Raw genomic sequence first — 17,714 nt, 5'->3', positions numbered from 1 at the left:
CATAATATCTCACACACGAACAAGTTTAAACTTAAAAAAAAAAATTCTAAATGAAATCATGCGTGTGGTTTCTCAGAAAACTTGAAGTAGTTCTACCTGAGGACCAAGCTATACCACTCCTGAGCATATACCCAAAAATGCTCCAACATATATCAAGAACAACTGCTCCACTATGTTCATAGAAACCTTATTTATAATAGTCAGAAGCTGGAAACAACCCAGAAGTTCCTCAAAAGAGGAGTGAATAAAGAAAAGGTGATACATTTACACAATGTAGTATTACTCAGCTATTAAAACAGTGACTCTGTGAAATTCACAGGCAAATGGTTAGAACAAGAAAATATCATCCTGAGGTAACCCAGTCACAAAAGAACACACATAGTATGTATTCACTAATAAGTGGATATTAGGTAAAAAGGTCAGAATATCCACAATACAACTCATAGACCATAAGAAGCTCAATAAGAATAAAGAAAACATTATGTATCTATTTACCCTCTTGGTAATATGCCACAATCTTCTTATAGGAAGGGACTGGTGAAAAGTTAGCTAGCCATAATCCACAAGAAAGAACCCATGGAATGTAAAGTTTTTCTAGACTGAGTGCACCACACAGTTTGATACTGAGTAAGCTCTAGGCTCAGAAAAATGAAACCTTAACCTACTCAGGGAGTAGATATATGATTCTGTAGTCAGTCAGTGTGAGCATTTGGTGTGTCTGTAAAGCCTTTTGAATTCTCCTGTTTGACAACAAGGCTTCTGTATATGATAAAGTTATGTTCATGTGTCTGATACTCATATATCTTCATGCATTTTACCTTTAAAAACTTGAACTCAAAAATAAACAAAAACATTTGACTTCAATTAAGTAATGAGAATTCAGTTTTCTCAGCAACATTGGAACAGATAACAGAACCACCAAATCTACACGTGTTACCATGAGCAGTGTATGTACTATTAAGACACTGATTCCATACTCTCTCTGGAGACACCAGCATGCTTAAATGGATCTTGTCCTCACATTTCTACTGGATTTCCTTTGTATAGTGTGTTTAAATATATATGTGCTTGCTTCTTCATAAATCCAATTGTACTTCATATTGGCTCCGCCTGGAATTTATTTCTGTGGCAAACCCAAAAATTGTGAAATGACCATACTTAAATTCTCTGGGAAGAAGTCAACCTAAGGCAGGTAGCATTGGATAGCATGACTGTGGTCCATGCCCATATCTCTGTCATCTAGAAACAGGATGAGCACTGGAAACATTAGGTTAGTAACAGAAGGCCAAATGTATTACTAAATATTTCATTCACAAGCACTGCTCATGACTTGGAAAAACAGGGGAAAAATGGGTTAGTTTTTTTTTTTTTTTAAGCAAAGCAGGTGGGTGTAGAAGCTGGATATTAAAAATGAGCATACAGTATAAAGTTCAGGAATTAGATGATGACTGTCATACAACTTTATAAGTATTGTCACAGCCCACAAATGTGCAATTTGAAGGACAAATCAATAAGTTATGATCAAGGTTTTCTGATACTAATGTACATCTCTCCTAGGACATTATTTCCAAGCTACCGTGAGCATTGTAGACAAATAACCTCAGGTTGTGAGAAACACTTCTGTTCAGAAAATAGCATACAATCTTCTTCCCTCTGAGAACATCAAACATGCATATGGTACACAGACAGACAGACATACAAAGCACCACCCCCACACACAAACAATATACTATTTAAATTTAAAAATTAAAAAGGTGAAACAAGGTGCTTATTGTAAGCAAGTTTTGTATCTTTGGGGCATGCAAATGCAGTCTACCCAGTCCATGTATGGAGGACATAATACCCTGTAATAATTTGTCTCAGTGTTTGTTTCTGCCTTTTGCAAGGAGCTGGATGAGGTTAGGTCAGTCTTCTGCACTCTTATCCTGGGGTATTGAGAATGGTGTCTGCCCTGTACTTAATATAGAGGTTGGTTGAACAGGATAAGCATTAAACTGCACTCTATGGGTATCAAGCCTTGAACACTGCACTAAAAAGCTTCAGAAGTGGCAGGTGATGTTGCCTGCCTCAGCCAGGGATGTGGGAGCCTCAAACTTGGGTTGGAGTAGCTGCACTATGGTAGAACAACAGAGATACTGATGTTGTCCTTTCCCAATGAACTTGGAAAGGGGGAATAGTTTGAAATCAGTGATAGGGATGGGGTAGGTGATTTTCTAGGTGGAATAAACAGCACTTCAATGATTCTGAAGCAACTTTAAAGTGACATGAGGAAGAATGGGCAGGAATGTAGGGGTGGAAGCTGAATCAAATGAGAGGACCAACCAGAGTGTAAGACACTAGAATAAAGCAACACTACATTTTCTTGAGAGCCCTGGAAGTTGAAAGGGGAGAGCCAGGGGATCTAGGTATACCCCCTGCACTTGTTCTTAGCCAAAAGGCCAAGAAGTGGTTAGGCATACCCTCTGGATACCATACCCTCCCCCCGCACTCCCCTACCTACCCACAATGTAGTGTCTAAACTTCTGAAACAGCTCATACTTTACATGTCCCCAAAGGCCCATTTTTCAAGACTTGGTCCTGAAGAAGGGGCTTTGGAAATAGAAGGAATCTTTAAGAGGTTCAACCTAGAGAAAATCATTGTGAAGTACTCTTGAAAGGGATAATGAACTGGTTATACTTGGTGTCTTAGTTAGGATTTTACTGCTGTGAACAGACACCATGAGCAAGGCAAATCTTATAAAAAAAACAACAACATTTAATTGGGGCTGGCTTACAGGTTCAGAGGTTCAGTCCATTATCATCAAGGTGGGAGCATGGCAGTATCCAGGCAGGCATGGTGCAGGAGGAGCTGAGAGTTCTATGTCTTCATCCAAAGGCTGCTAGTGGAAGACTGACTTCCAGGCAACTAGGGTGTGGATCTTATACCCACGCCCACGGTGACACACCCGTTCCAACCAGGTCACACCTATTCTAACAAGGCCACACCTTCAGATGGTGCCACTCCCTGGTCCAAGGATATACAAACCATTACACTTGGTTACCACCATATTAGTTGTAGTGACAGAAAACTGACTGGCCCAATCTCCAAACTCCTGTTTTACCATGCCAATACTTCTTTTCTATTGAGGTAATTCATTGATTCTCATGACTATAAACATAATTTTCAAATTCATTGTTGTGGCCTGGACATCTTCCTTGACTCAGGAATAATGTATTTTATAGTCTATTTGACTCTTGCACTTTATAGCTACTCTACCTACAAGTAGTATTGTCATCCTCCCAGTTGCTAAAATATTTTGTGCATTTGAATTGGCTCATGACAAAATTGTATTATTTGTACATTTACATTATAACCCAAATGTGACTTTACGTATTTTAAATACTGAAAAAATAAGTTTATTATAATTTATTTTATTTAACAATCTAGGAAGTTCGAGGCCATCAGCAGTTCCAGTGCAATTTTAGATGCAGTTGGAAATTCAGGAACTTTAGTGGAGCTGTTGGTATAGTGGACCTTGTAGCTAAAATACATTCACACTTTCAATAGCACATGTGAATGGATCTCTCAAAAATTGACCTCGTTGGTTTCATTCTTGGCAAAGGGCCTGGACCACTCAAAATGGCCTCTATTTTTTCCTGATGTTAATGCATGTTCTCGTTTTATAATAAATCCATGACTATCAGAAGATATTAATTTCACATACATAGCACCAGGGCCTTTACAGTCACCATAGATTTTTTTCTCTCCACTCATTATATGCTTATAAAATTCTATTTAATCCCAGAGGAACGTTAGTAGTTTCCTGGTGAGGTGGAAATGTGATCTGCAAGTAACTTGCATCCGAAGAACTTTTTAACCTTCACTGCCATCAGCACAGCCCTGGAATACTGTGATGACCTCATTGTCACTGACTCCAGCACAGAAGCCAAAGATCTCAGCACAATGCAACTCAGACCACTCTACCAGGAAAAAATAAGGATAAATCCTTAAAACAAACTGGAATAGAAAAGAGTTCTCCTTGCTTCCTATTCTAGTTCGGTCTATCTTTATTGATCCACTATACCCACAGGGCTGATGTAGTGCTGTGGATAACTAGTTTAAGTTTCTTTCTTCCCAACAAACTTGTCCTCAGAGCCTGCAACAGGCTTCTTACATCTGGTATCTGATCTCACGCATTCTTCTCAGTGAGGGTTTACTCAGCAGCTCCTGCTGGTATTACTGCATCGAATCACGGCATCCTGTCACCACTTCTGTTTTATCTCAGGAGCCTTTCCAACAACCACTATGTTCTTACCTATGTTTATCTCAAATGTCTTTCCTCCACAGATACAAACTTTCATGAGGGTAATCACACTCATCCAGTTAGTGCCTGCTGCACATCTAAAGACTATATTAGTGGCAAACTAATGAGCAAGAATACAACACATAATTTAAATAAAAATCCATAGAACATAAAATTGTGTGCCTTTGAAGGCATGGCCACATATAGGAATAAAGTCATCACCAGCTCTAGCTACAAGCAGTTTGTGTCTAGTACAGAGACAAGGAAAAAAAATGTGTTATGGATAAGCACTTAGCAGGAGCCAAAATAAGTACTTGAATTTATGGAATATGGGAAAGAGCTCAGAAGGAGGCTTCTTACTCTCAGTCCTATGTCCTTCCCCATGGACTGCCAAATATAGGTATAAGCTCTGGTTTTATGAATGAGGGGAAAGACTGCATGCTATGGGTAGCAGAGCAGGAAAGGAGAGCTAGTTCCCAAGAGCTTCAGGCCATGCAGGCACCTCCAGACTCCACCCATTTCCTTCCCTTCTGGTGGGTGATAAACATTCATGGGTTCAACTACATCATCTAGGGTTTCTGTTGCTTGAAGAGCAGTGGAAGAAAGTCCTAAGATAAGTCTTGTTCACACATGACTTCAAAGACAGCAGTACTTTAACCAGGAAAGAACAGAACAGTTTATTAAGGATAGCTTGAAATAAGATGTATTTCCTAACACTGTTAAACTCAGCACCAAAACTTGGTTGTTAAGATAGTGTAATATATATATGGGTTATGATGCAGTGTAGAAAGTAAGACATAAGCATTTATGTAACAAAGTCATTTTAATTAAAAAGCATTTTAAATTATTAGTCAATTTATCATTATTAATTATTAGTCCCAGCTTTCTAATATTGAATATGTCCAATTAAATCACAGTCTTAATGGGAATATAATTTGAATTAAATTAGGTTTTAGAATAGTTTGCCCAATCCCTATAAATATAATTTATTATATAAAATATGATTTAATGAAGTTTATAACCTTATAAATATTAATTTCCCCATTCTCTTATTATTGGCATATTTCAAGCTTTGTAGGGAATAAGTTCTCTAATTTTAGTATTTAATTTTTATTTTGGATGGTTTGTAGCAAATTTTATTATTTAATGTCCCAGTTAAAATTAAGACCTTCCTGTGTGTCCCAATTCTGTATTTAAATATTTATCACTGGACTATCAGAATGAAACACTAAATGCATCACAAGAAAGTACACGAGGTTCTATTGAGATAGTCCCTAACTTATAATGAATTGTGAAACATTTCCTCTTTTGTGATTGGTTATCAGACTGTAATTTCATCACAAATATATATAAAGATCTATGCATGTTACCCCCATGTTGTAGCAATTTAACGTGGGATTTCCCTTCCCTTTAATGGGCTATCAGCCCTAACCCTGTGAGTGTCTGCATTCTTTAGTTTTCTGCTTTCTGATGATCTAGAAGTTTGTGACCCATTAAAAATCTGAGCATTTGTACTTCTGTGTCCAGACTGTTTTCTGAAAAGCTTCATTTGACTGTAATTCCATTCACAGTACTATGAAAATATTCCAGTATACTTTATGGTAAGTTTTCTGTTATTTAAAATTGATTATGCTGTTTCCTTACATACTTTTGTTGACTATATTACATGGTGAAAATCCTGCATCTGATGTTAGTCATTTATCCATTAGTGTAGCAAACTATCTGAGATAATCAACTTAAAATGACAAAACGTTTATTTTGGATGATGATTCCAGAAGTTTCTATCTAGGTTAGTTGTCCCAGTCACTACAGGTTGTGGTAGTGCAGTGCACAGCCTGGTGGAAAGGCATGGAGAAGGCTGTTCATCTCAGAGCAGTCAAGAACAAAAAAGAGAAACATTAAGGGTCTACAGTGCCAATGTCTCCTTCATGGGCACCCCTTCCCAAATACTTAAGCTTCCAAATTAGGTGCTACCACTTAAAGCTTTGGCCAGCTCTCAATATTGCCAAAATGTGGATAAAATACTATGAGCATAGCACTTGTAGAACATTGGACACAATTAGGACCTAAATATTAATATTTGAATGGCACATTTATTTTGCTGAATAACACTCCATGTTTCTGTAGTTATTTCCAGCCTGGATTGTTTATTTGTCAACTTGACACAAGCTACAGCCATTTGAGAAGGACTGTACATGGAGAAATTGCCTAGATAAAAAAGGCACAGAGGCAAGATTGTTGGGTCTTTTATTGATTAATGATTGATATGGGCCCAGACAATTGTGGATGATGTCAAGAATAGGTATGTTGTCACAAGCTGTGTAAGAGAGCAGGCTGAGTGAGCCCTGGGGGATATGCCAATACAGCATATCTCTATGGCTTTGCATGTGTTCCTACCCTGACTTCCCTCCATGATCGACTTTGACCTGAGAGTTATAAGATGAAAAACAAAAGCCCTTTCTACCTGGTTTCTTTGCTCATGTGTTTTATCACAGCAATGGAAACCTACCTAAAACAGTTCCATATCTGCTCAAAGTCAACTGTGTAATATAATGAGAAAGAGGCCAACAAATGATGTCTAAGTGTGCATTGGAATGTGAATATTGTTTTCATTTTGAGCACAGAATAAAATTTGGAGCTCAGTGAATTTACATTGGGTTTCTACTCAGACACTTAGATTTTAAAAGTAGAACTATTTTTATATTACTCTCTGACATCAGAGCTGGTACAAATTTGATAAGAAACCATGGGCCTTATTTATAGTCTAACCATGCATGTTCTGTATTGTTCACAGGTCATGTGATTCTACCACCTCTATGACAGAAATTCATGGGAAAACCTTAGCTATATATGTTTATTTCTTCCTACAATCTGTATTGCCTCAGCTCACCCCACCTTTATCTCTGAAGAAGACTCCTGTTTCTGCTTCAATATTTCTTTCATAGGATCCCTTGTTGACATTTGATGACACTAGGCTTGATTTCCACTGAAGACACTGTCAAGGCTGCTCAGTTACATTGACACAAAAAGCTTTCCTTTTGAGGTTGAACCTTAATTGCAGTGATGACATCGTCTAGCATTGGTCTTTGGGATCATTCATATCACATTCTTCTATTTGAATCAGTCATATTTCCATGTACCACTATATGGAGTCCTAGTTCTGCTAACACACACACATACACACAGATACACATACATACATACATACATACATACATACATACATACATACACAGAAAGAAAGAAAGAAAGAAAGAAAGAAAGAAAGAAAGAAAGAAAGAAAGGAAGGAAGGAAGGAAGGAAGGAAGGAAGGAAGGAAGGAAGGAAGAAAGAAAGAAAGAAAGAAAGAAAGAAAGAAAGAAAGAAAGAAAGAAAGAAAGAGAATGATAATCTTTTCTAAAATTTCAGAAATTACTTGTAAAGTTCATGTTGTTTCCTTGTGCAGTTTTGATATTATAAATTAACATATAGTCTCTCTATGATTGACAAGATACTCTTCAATACAGAAGAAAACAATCTATCTTCTTATAAGCATAATCTCTCTTCCAGTGATAGAAATTGGGGAATAGTAAGATCTCTTCAGCAAACAATTTTGTCTGAGTCTCTGACATCATGTTGTATATTAGAACAGGGAATACTCAAAGAGTGCTGAATGGAACACTGTGTTTAATGTTGGTACGTTAATCATGGTTCACAAGAAGAATAGAACAAATACATTTTATGACAGATATTTAAGGTCAAAGATATTGCATCCCAGTGTTTTCTAAAAGACCAGGTGCCTTTGTCAGCAATGACTCAAGGCAGGTAGACAAAAGCTGTACTGCTTCTCTCTCAGAACATTAAGTATTTCAGAACAAAAATGTGTGTCTGCCGCAGACCCTCTGGAACCCTTTGTCTGCGTGGAAAGGGTCTCTGGGGCAGGTGGGCAAAGCGTTGGATGGAATGACAGACAGATGCACACAGGAGAGGTTTTGTAGAATCTGAATGTAATTTGTCAAATCAAGCATCAAACTTTTTATACAGAAGAAAATCAGGAAGTTGGGTGACACACCAGCAAGATACAAAGAGGTTACTGGATTCTTACACAAAACAGAGGAATACAAACACAGAAGGTCTAACAGGAACCACCTGGGATAGAATTCATTGTTAACAACTGGGATCAAAAAGAGCTCCACCTAAAGTTCACTTAATGTTAGAAGCCAGGGTCAAGGGTTTCGTGCCCTTGCCATAGTTCCTATTTTAGTCTATTGTATAGTCCACCTTCCCCATAAGCCATTGTAAATTCGTGTGTATGGGTGTAACTCAGCTATCTATAGTTCTAAGTATCTACTCTGGTTCCTCCTTAGGTCTCAATCTTGCTTCTTCCTAAATTCCTGTGTAGGGCAGTGACTTAACTTTTATTCAAAGTGATAGTGTAATGCCAGAGGCAATTCTGAATGTCATTGAATATAGGCAACATTCTTAATGAATTCCAAGCCCATGGTCTGCTCAAGGACTTTCTAGGATGTTGGAACACTGGTGAAGGCTTAGCTATGTCAGAATTCAATCTTAAAAGGCACTTATAATAAGATAATACTAAAAGAGAGCACGTGGATCCATACACCAGACTAGCGCAGGAATAGGGTATGAGTATAAGGGTTAAAGAGAATACCAGACTCCAGGAGGTAAGTTTCTGTGAAACTCTCTGCCTCGTGAGTGGCTTCCAGGCCTCTTGGCCTGTCAAGCTGACTTGACCAGAGTGTGTGGCAGTTGTCCATTCTGGGAACATTCATCTCCACTCCTTAGTATTTCTGGTAAATGGCCTCATTGACCAAAGACTTGTCTCTTATCTCATCCAATCAAGATGGAAAGCAACATTACTTATCTCAGAGATTAACCCTGTTATTCTCCAATCTCCTCCCATATTCTGTTTGTTCTGTTCTCCCTCCTGATATCTCCTTTTCTGCTTTTCCCTAACCTGATTTGCTCAAGGGACCAATGAGTCTTTCACCATCCTCACCTTGGTGATGTTCCTTGAGAGTGTGTGGCCTCAAGTCAAATGTGGTGGTTGTTGTTTTGTGTATTTATTCTGTAATATGTTTATCTATGTTCAGCAAATTTGAACATGTGATTATTGGATCTGCTGACATGCCTTATCTGATCATATTTCACACGTGTATAAAAGGAATAGGAATGTAATCTCTGTTTTCTCAAAAGGCAAAATTTCAGAGTTGTTGTCAAGTGACTCAATTGATTCAGATACCAGACTGGTTCCTGTCAATGCCATATATTTCAAAAGAAAGTGGAATCAACACTTTGATAATACCTTTACCATTAACAAGCCCTTTAAAGTGAACAAGGTAAGGAACAGTATCTAAAGTTCATGCCAGTGTGATGAACAAGTTGCATGGAAAACTTCAATACTTTGTCTGTAGCTCAGAACTAAGTGTTTGAGACTGAATATCCTCAGTGAGGTACTGTGATTGATCCTGAGCCCAGAAATAAATAAATTAATAAAGCACAAAAGACCAGTTGAAACTTAAAGTTTAAACTCTCTAGAAGAATGGTAGGAATAAGGAATATTTGCTGCCTGTGTGATTTTGCATTCTGTTGTTGGCTCATACTGCTTCTGATCATTTTTATAAAACCTTTGTTTTAGCTCTTGTTAAGTCTTTAGGAAAGCACTCATGATAGATCCCTTTTTGTGACTGCTCCATAGCCTCAGTAATAGTGTCAGGCCTTGGGAACATCCCTTGAGCTGGATCTCACTTTGAACCTGTCGCTGAACCTTCTTTTCCTCAGGCTTCTCGCCATTTCCACCCCTGTAAATGTGACTGTCAAGCAGCTGAAAGAGTAAGATGCAGATATTTGCACCCAATAAATGGACAGAAGCAGCTAACCCCTGTTGTTGAATTAGGGGAGGCTGAAAGAAGCCGAGGAGAAGGGCAATCTTGTAGGAGGACCAGCAGTCTCAATTAATCTAGACCCCTGAGACCTCTCAAACACTGGACCATGAAACAGGCAGCATACAAGAGCTGATATGAGGCCCCCAACATACATACAGTAGAGGAATTCCATATCTGTGTTCATTCAGAGATGATGCACCTAACCCTCTAGAGACTGGAGGCCCCAAGGAGTTTGTAGATCAGGTGGGATTGGGGGTGAGGGGTGGAGGCATCCACGTGGAGGCAGGGTAGTGTGCAGATGAGGTGTGGGGTGTGGAGCAGTCAGAGGGTGGATGGGTGAGCGATGAAATATGGAGTGTAAAAAAATAAAAAATTAAATTGGGTTTAAAAAGTACTTTTGTTTCTACCTCATTCTAAAACTATGTTTTCCTGTGAGTTCAAGAAATCACAAACTTATGTGCTCAGGTAGGATAAAACATGGTTACAGCATGAGGCAGACTAGAAAAGAAAAGAATATATAAACACTTATACTAAATTATTTTTCATTAAAATAAGCATTTAAAATTATTGGGCACCTCATAATTATTAAGGAGTAGTTATAGTGTTGAAACTTATTGAACGTTGAAAACATTTTTTAAAATTTTGTGATGGGTTACCAGACTATAATTTTATCATAAAGATACATATATAATTGAAGATAACATCTCTATCTTATGGTTATTTAACTTGAGATTTTCCTTCCCTCTATTGGACTACCTAGATATAGCTCTGTTCTAAGCCTGTGAATGTCTGTATTCTTGTGATTTCTGCTCTATGATGGTGTAGATATTGGAGACCCAAGTACTGACACAATGCGAACAAATCATTAGCCTTTGTGAAACAATTTAGACCCAAGTAGAACTTTAAAATTTTAATCTTTCAATTCAAATCAAGGTTTCCCTAATCAATCCCTATCTTGGTTGTTGTTTTGTCAACTTGACACAAGCCACATTGATTTGAGACGGACTTTACATGGAGAAATTGCTTCTACTAAATTGACCTAGAGACAAAACTATTGGGTATTTTTGATTAATGATTGGTGTTGGCCCAGCCCATTGTTGGTAGTGCCAATCCTGAGCAGGTCTTCCTGAGATATGTAAGAAAGCAAGCTGAGAAAGCCATAGGAGATATGTCAATATTAGCATTTTCCATGGCTAATCTATGTTCTTGGTCTGATTTCCCTCAGTGACAGAATGTGACCTCAGAGTCATAAGATGAAATAAACCTTTTCCTCCCAAGTTGTTTTTGTTCATGGTGATTTATCACAGTAGTAGAAAACAAACCAAAACAGGCCCATATCTGCTTAAAGTCAATTGTGTAATGAAAGCAAGAAGAGGCAGGTAAACATTGCATATGTATACACTGGAACATGAATTTTGTTTTCACTGTGAGTACAGAAAACTCTGCTAGAATTAACTACCTTTCCTTTGGAAATCTTCTGACCTTTCAATGATATCTTTTGTGCCATATATTCATCTTTTCAGAGGGAGAAAATACCCAGTACAGATGATGTATCTGGCAAACACATTTAAACTCACATATGTGAAGAAAATCCAGGCAAAATTTCTGGTGATGCCCTATGAGGGCATGGAGCTGAACTCTATCAACCTGCTTCTAAATAATGGTGTGGACCTCAGTAAGGTAAGCCAGGAGAGTCTATAACATTTACCATCCTAAAAAACTTCCAGAAGGATTCAGTGTCTCTGGTATCTTTTCTTTAGAACAGACATTAGAATTTTCATCCTGGCAACTGCCTTTAAGATCCAACTTTGAGCTGCATTTTGCTGCAGTGCTTTGACACTAGAGATGTTTCGAAGGCTCCAATTGTGGGCCCTATGCCCTTGCCATAGACATAATTTCATCACTAGAATGGGTGAAGGCTCGCTGATAACATGGAATCTGAACAACTCGGGAAAAACACCAGACTGCTTAGAAAATAGTCAATCTCTGTAAATAAAACCTATGCCAAGATCTTTATCAGTGTTTTATTTTAATAACTGAGAACACAGTGTAGACAGAAAAATATTGCACAGTAACCAAACAAAGAGGAACAGGATGAGTACAGCTGGGGAGGGCATTGTCAAGCAGGACATTAAAGCACATCTTGGTCATCCTTGAAGCATGATTCCCTACAGGGGTAAGCAATCCTCTCAATTTTAGGCAGTGTAATGGGGATGATCCAATGGGTCTTTATAAAGAAGAGGGTCTTTATAAGAAGAGCTTCTCTGATCCAGCTCCTTTAACTGTGACTTCACTTCTCTAGGGTGTAAGTTAGTTTTAAATCACTGATATAAGCCTATTATAAATAAGTTATCATAAAAATAATTTATATTGAGTCATAGATTCAAGTTACCTCACCCAATCAATGATCACAATATGGCATGTTCATGTGGCAGAGACTACAAAAGATTTAGTCAACACAAAACAGAGAAATAAGAAGGAACAAAAGAACAAGGATGACCTTGAGTGGTACACCAGCTGTAACTACACTACTTCCTTCATTCTGATGAGGTAGGAGACATATGCAATTCTTTTCTTTTTGAATATCCCTTTGTCCCATTACTTGTATTGGGTTTTGAGTTGAAAAAAAAAGTGTTAATGATCAATGAAAAGGAAAGCAATGTTTCAGTAGTGGTATAAGGTAGAGTTACTCATTTACATATGTTGAACATCATCTGAAGCCTGAATAAAAAAAACGCATCAGAAATCAACAGAAACTTAGAAAGTACAAATTAAAATTTGTTTAACGCAAGAAACTCAGAGAAGTCTTAGTAGGTGAAGGTCCTTCCTTCAATTCCTGGCAACTTGAGTTTAATTCCTAGAACCTATTCAGAACTGACTCCAACAAGTTGCTCCCTGACCTCATGAGCATGATAGTGTATACACACACAGATAAATAAATCAATTGTGTAAATCAAATAACACCAGGAAATAAGTTAATGATCAGAAAATTATACTTTAAAAAACCATAAATTTAAAGTTAGGAAGTTAATCTTACCAGTGGAAGCCCAAAAATAGAGTAATACAGGACCATAGGGTCTCTGAGATGATAAGGCCAATCAGAGACATACTTTGATGATATCTTTAGGTAATTATATGTTCTGGATTCCAGTAAGTTCAACTCAGGGCACATCCCAATGATTTTATCACACAATGATTTTATCACACTAGTCTATGAAAGGTTACTTGGTTACTTGGAATTTTATATATAGGTTAATGTTGCAAACCATAGTTGTCTTTGTTTGATAAAACCAAGTTGAATAATTCCTTTAACTTTTCTTTAACTCATACATACACACAAAACAGAAAGTCTACTAACTGCATTGGCCTACCTCCTTCATGTCCCATCAATATATTTTTAAATTGAATTAATTTATATGTTTCTTTTTTCCATGACTATAAAACTTCATGGAATCTCTTTTACACTGGCACATGCTATTTAGAAGAGCTGAAACTGTATTGCTAGGAAAGTATTGCTGATGTTTATTTCATACTGAAAGTTTGCTTATTTCTTTTGGGGCTAGGACAATGCCTTGTATCAATACATGTAGTGTTTGAAGAGTACAAACACAGAAAAATGATTATCAGCCTGGACTCTTTCTTGGTTTTGGTTAAGCATATTCCTCCCCCTCTAAAAATGCTTCTGGAGACCAGCTTCAGATGAAAGGTTCAAGTCCTGAGATAGGGAACAAACATCAGTGCAAAGGAAACTGTTGAACCCTTGTTGACTTTCAAGTAAGTAACCCCTAATAACTTGAGTCATCTTTATTTTACAATTACAATCATGCATGAGTGGTGACAACATTGGTTATTTTATTAAAATAAATCTAAACGCAAGTGCTTTAAAATCCCCATCATAACAAAAGGCTCAAATAGTTCCCTCTCTCCTTAACCATTTCTTGTTTGGCCAGTTGACCCCTAAGTTTATTTTGCACTAACACAGCCTGCATCCAAAGATGGGCTGCATTGTTGGACTCAGTTCACATAGGCCTGACCTCTGCCTTTCATAACACAAGAAGGGCAAGCACCAGAACTCTAGACTTTATCTGCTTCTCTTCTCAGCCAGTAGTTTAAGTCACCTGCACAGCTACTGTCTTCAGATATGTGCTCAGCTTGCTATCTGCTGGTGAACCTAGGATAGGTGTATGCTCTTCTGAGGGCAGGCTTTGGCACTAGACACTGATGATGTCGGTGGGCCAGTTTGGTGCAAAGCTTCTGTAAGGCAAAGCCACTGTCAATAGGACAAAATGGCAACCAACAGATTGGGAAAAGATCTTTATTAACACTACACCAAATAGAGGCTTCATATCCAATAAATACAAAGAACTCAAAAAGTTAGATTCCAGAGAACCAAATAACCCTAGTAAAAAATGGGGTAAGAGTTAAACAAAGAATTCTCAACTCAGGAATACTGAATGGCTGAGACGCACCTAAAGAAATGTTGAACATCCTCAGTCATCAGAATACCCAAGATACAATTCAAAGACCACATGAAGCTCAAGAAGAAGGAAGAACAAAGTGTGGATACTTTGGTCCTTCTAAGAAGGGGGAAGTTACAGAGACAAACTGTGGAGAAGAGTAAAGGAAAGACCATCCAGTGACTGCCCCACTGGGGGATCTGTTCCATATACAGTTACCAAACCCAGACACTATTGTGGATGCAAAAAAGTGCTTGCTGAGAGGAGTCTGATATCGTTATCTCTTGAGAGGCTCTACCAGTACCTGACAAATACAGAAGTTAATGCTCACAGTAAACCATTGGAGTGAGCACAGGGTCCCCAATGAAGGAGCTAGAGAAAGGACCCAAGGAGTTGAAGGGGTTTGCATTCACTTAGGAGGAATAACAATACAAACCAAGCAATATGCCCAGATCTCCCAGGGATTAAAGCCCCAACCAAAGAGTACACATGGAGTGACCCATGTCTCCCCATATGTAGCAGAGGATGGCTTTGTTTGTCAACAATGGGAGAAGTGGCCCTTGGTCCTGTGAAGGCTCGATGCCCCAGTGTAGGGAAATGCCAGTACCATGAAGCAATAGTGGGTAGGTTGGGGATAAGAAAGAAGGGCTGTTGATAGGGGGTTTTTGGAGGGGAATCCAGAAAAGTGGATAACATTGAAATGTAAATAAAGAAAATACGAATAAAAAACGAATGTTAACCAAAAAAAAAAAAAAAAAAAAAGAAAGAAATAAGCCGGGCGTGGTGGCGCACGCCTTTAATCCCAGCACTCGGGAGGCAGAGGCAGGCAGATTTCTGAGTTCGAGGCCAGCCTGGTCTACAAAGTGAGTTCCAGGACAGCCAGGGCTATACAGAGAAACCCTGTCTCGAAAAACCAAAAAAAAAAAAAAAAAAAAAAAAAAAAAAAAAAGAATGTTGTGCACCAGAATCCCAGTCATCCAGACCGTGTCCTGTATACCTGTTTGGAAATACATGGTGGAAACTTACTACCCACTCATGAATGAGACCTTTTCCCCCTGACATCATTTGATTTGCAGGTCAAGGAGGTACATGTACCGATCAATGAAAGCCTGCAATCCTGCATCTATCTGCCCCAGAGGAATAATTCTCCCCATCTTCATATGACCCTGCCCCAGCGCCTCCACCACATATAGCTGTAATCAATCCAGGTCAGAGGGAGCAGAAGAAATTATAGCCAGACACCTCCACACATGGACTCGAGCTCCACTACAGTCCAATTCCACCACAAATGTCCTGTCCCTCTGGGAAACAGACCCACTGACAAGTACTGTAGACAATTCTGGACCTACATTCCCTCATCCACTATTGGTCTCTATTACTAACAGATGCAGAATCCTAACTTCTAGGAAAAACTCTCTGCCCTGTCAGATTTGCTAGATTCTGTAATGGTTACTTGTCATCCTACTCGGGACAACTTTCAGCAGCTTTTACAGATGTTCGTTATGGTTGACTAGATAGGACCAGTGTTGTCTGCCACTCAAACATTGGTTCTGGGAGAAAACAAGCAGCCCACAACAATTAAAGCCCATATTGATGCAGCATTTCCCTTAATCTACCCAGAGTGGGATAGAACATCCCTGCAGATGAGGAGAGGCTGAGGCCCTACTGCCAGATTCTAATGAGGTGTCTCCTGGAGTTATAGGCCCGCATATTATCTAAATTAGAACAGGTTATACAAGGTAAGGAGGATGGCAGGGACATATCTTTAGGGATTACTAGAGGGCTACTGTGCCTACACATCCCTCAATCCATAAGCAATAGGAACCGAGTCTACTATAGGCCTGTCTTTTATCAGCCAGGTGGTGCCAGACATTCAAAGAATCAATGGCTGGAAGGATTTTAAGGCAAGTGAATGACTAAGCTCCTTGAAATAGCTGGAAGGTATATAATAATAGAGAGATTCCAGAGGGTACACATACCTAAGGGCTTGCCAAAATGTTCTTGGCAGTTACTGGGAGAGAGAGAGATCAAATACCTAGGAACTAAGAAATATACCCCATGGAAATAAACAGGGAAGAGAGACTGACCCACTAAAAGGAAGACAGCTTTGTCTGGAAGGAAATGTACATTTTAAAAAGGACCAATGTGCTTATTGTAAAGAGATGGGACACTAGAAAAGTGATTGTGCAAAACTACAAATGAGGTGGGAATCTAAAGCCTAGAAATATAGGAATGTAGTGACTGAAAGCATCATGGCTGAGATCCTCTCTATGAAATCTGGGTAACTCTAAAGTTGGAATCTAAACTGGTAAACATCATAGATGATACTGGGTCACAGAATTCAATCTTAAAACATTATATGAGGTCCATTTCTAAAAGAGGGAACGTGGGTCCACTGGGACCAATCAATATCCATAGACTACCCAAAGAAAGATGAACTTGGGAATGGGACAGAAAACCTATTCATTTGTTATTCCTGCCCATACTAACTCTTAAGCTGAAACCTTCTAACAAAAATGAGAGCATAAATCTTATTTGATCCTGAGGAGGTACAGTTCTTATATAAATATGACTCTATACAAGCACTTGATGTGCTAATAGAAGAATATAAGCTTTATGTCACCCCTTCCCTAAACCTTGACAAAGACCCATACCTGGAGAAGTTACGTGAAGATTTAAGGAGTGTGGGCAGAGAAATATCCCATGGGACTATCTAATTCTTGATGTAACTAACAGCCAATGCTGGCATAGCCATATATCCCATGGTGGAGAGGCAAGATTGGGTATCACAACACACATAACAAGACTCTGGGATCAGGGTGTCTGTTCTCCTTGGTAAACCCTTCTTCTGCCAATAAGGGAACCCCACTCCAATGATTACTGGCCTTTACCAGACTTGAAGAAAATAAACAAAATGTAGAAGATATTCACCCTAACTGTGCCCACCCCTGCACCTTGCTGAGCTGCCTTCTTCCCGAATGAGATATCTGCATACTATTGGACTTCCAGTATGGTTTCTTTACCCTGATACTAGCCCCTGTTTGTCAGCCTTTGTTCACTGTTTAATGGAGAGATCCAGAGCACAGATT

General features: G+C 38.6%; 1 pseudogene; it reads right to left on the bottom strand.

The window, feature by feature from the left end:
- Nucleotides 1–3,415: 3,415 nt before the first annotated feature.
- On the bottom strand, nucleotides 3,416–3,754 carry LOC110308487 (elongin-C pseudogene; annotated as a pseudogene).
- Between the last annotated feature and the right edge of the window lie 13,960 nt (nucleotides 3,755–17,714).

The sequence above is a fragment of the Mus caroli genome, unplaced genomic scaffold, assembly GCF_978045245.1.
Source record: "Mus caroli unplaced genomic scaffold, Mus_caroli_1 scaffold_15, whole genome shotgun sequence".
NCBI lineage: Eukaryota > Metazoa > Chordata > Mammalia > Rodentia > Muridae > Mus > Mus caroli.
Note: the sequence above shows the minus strand (reverse complement) of the source record. Positions and strands in the feature narration are given on the sequence as shown.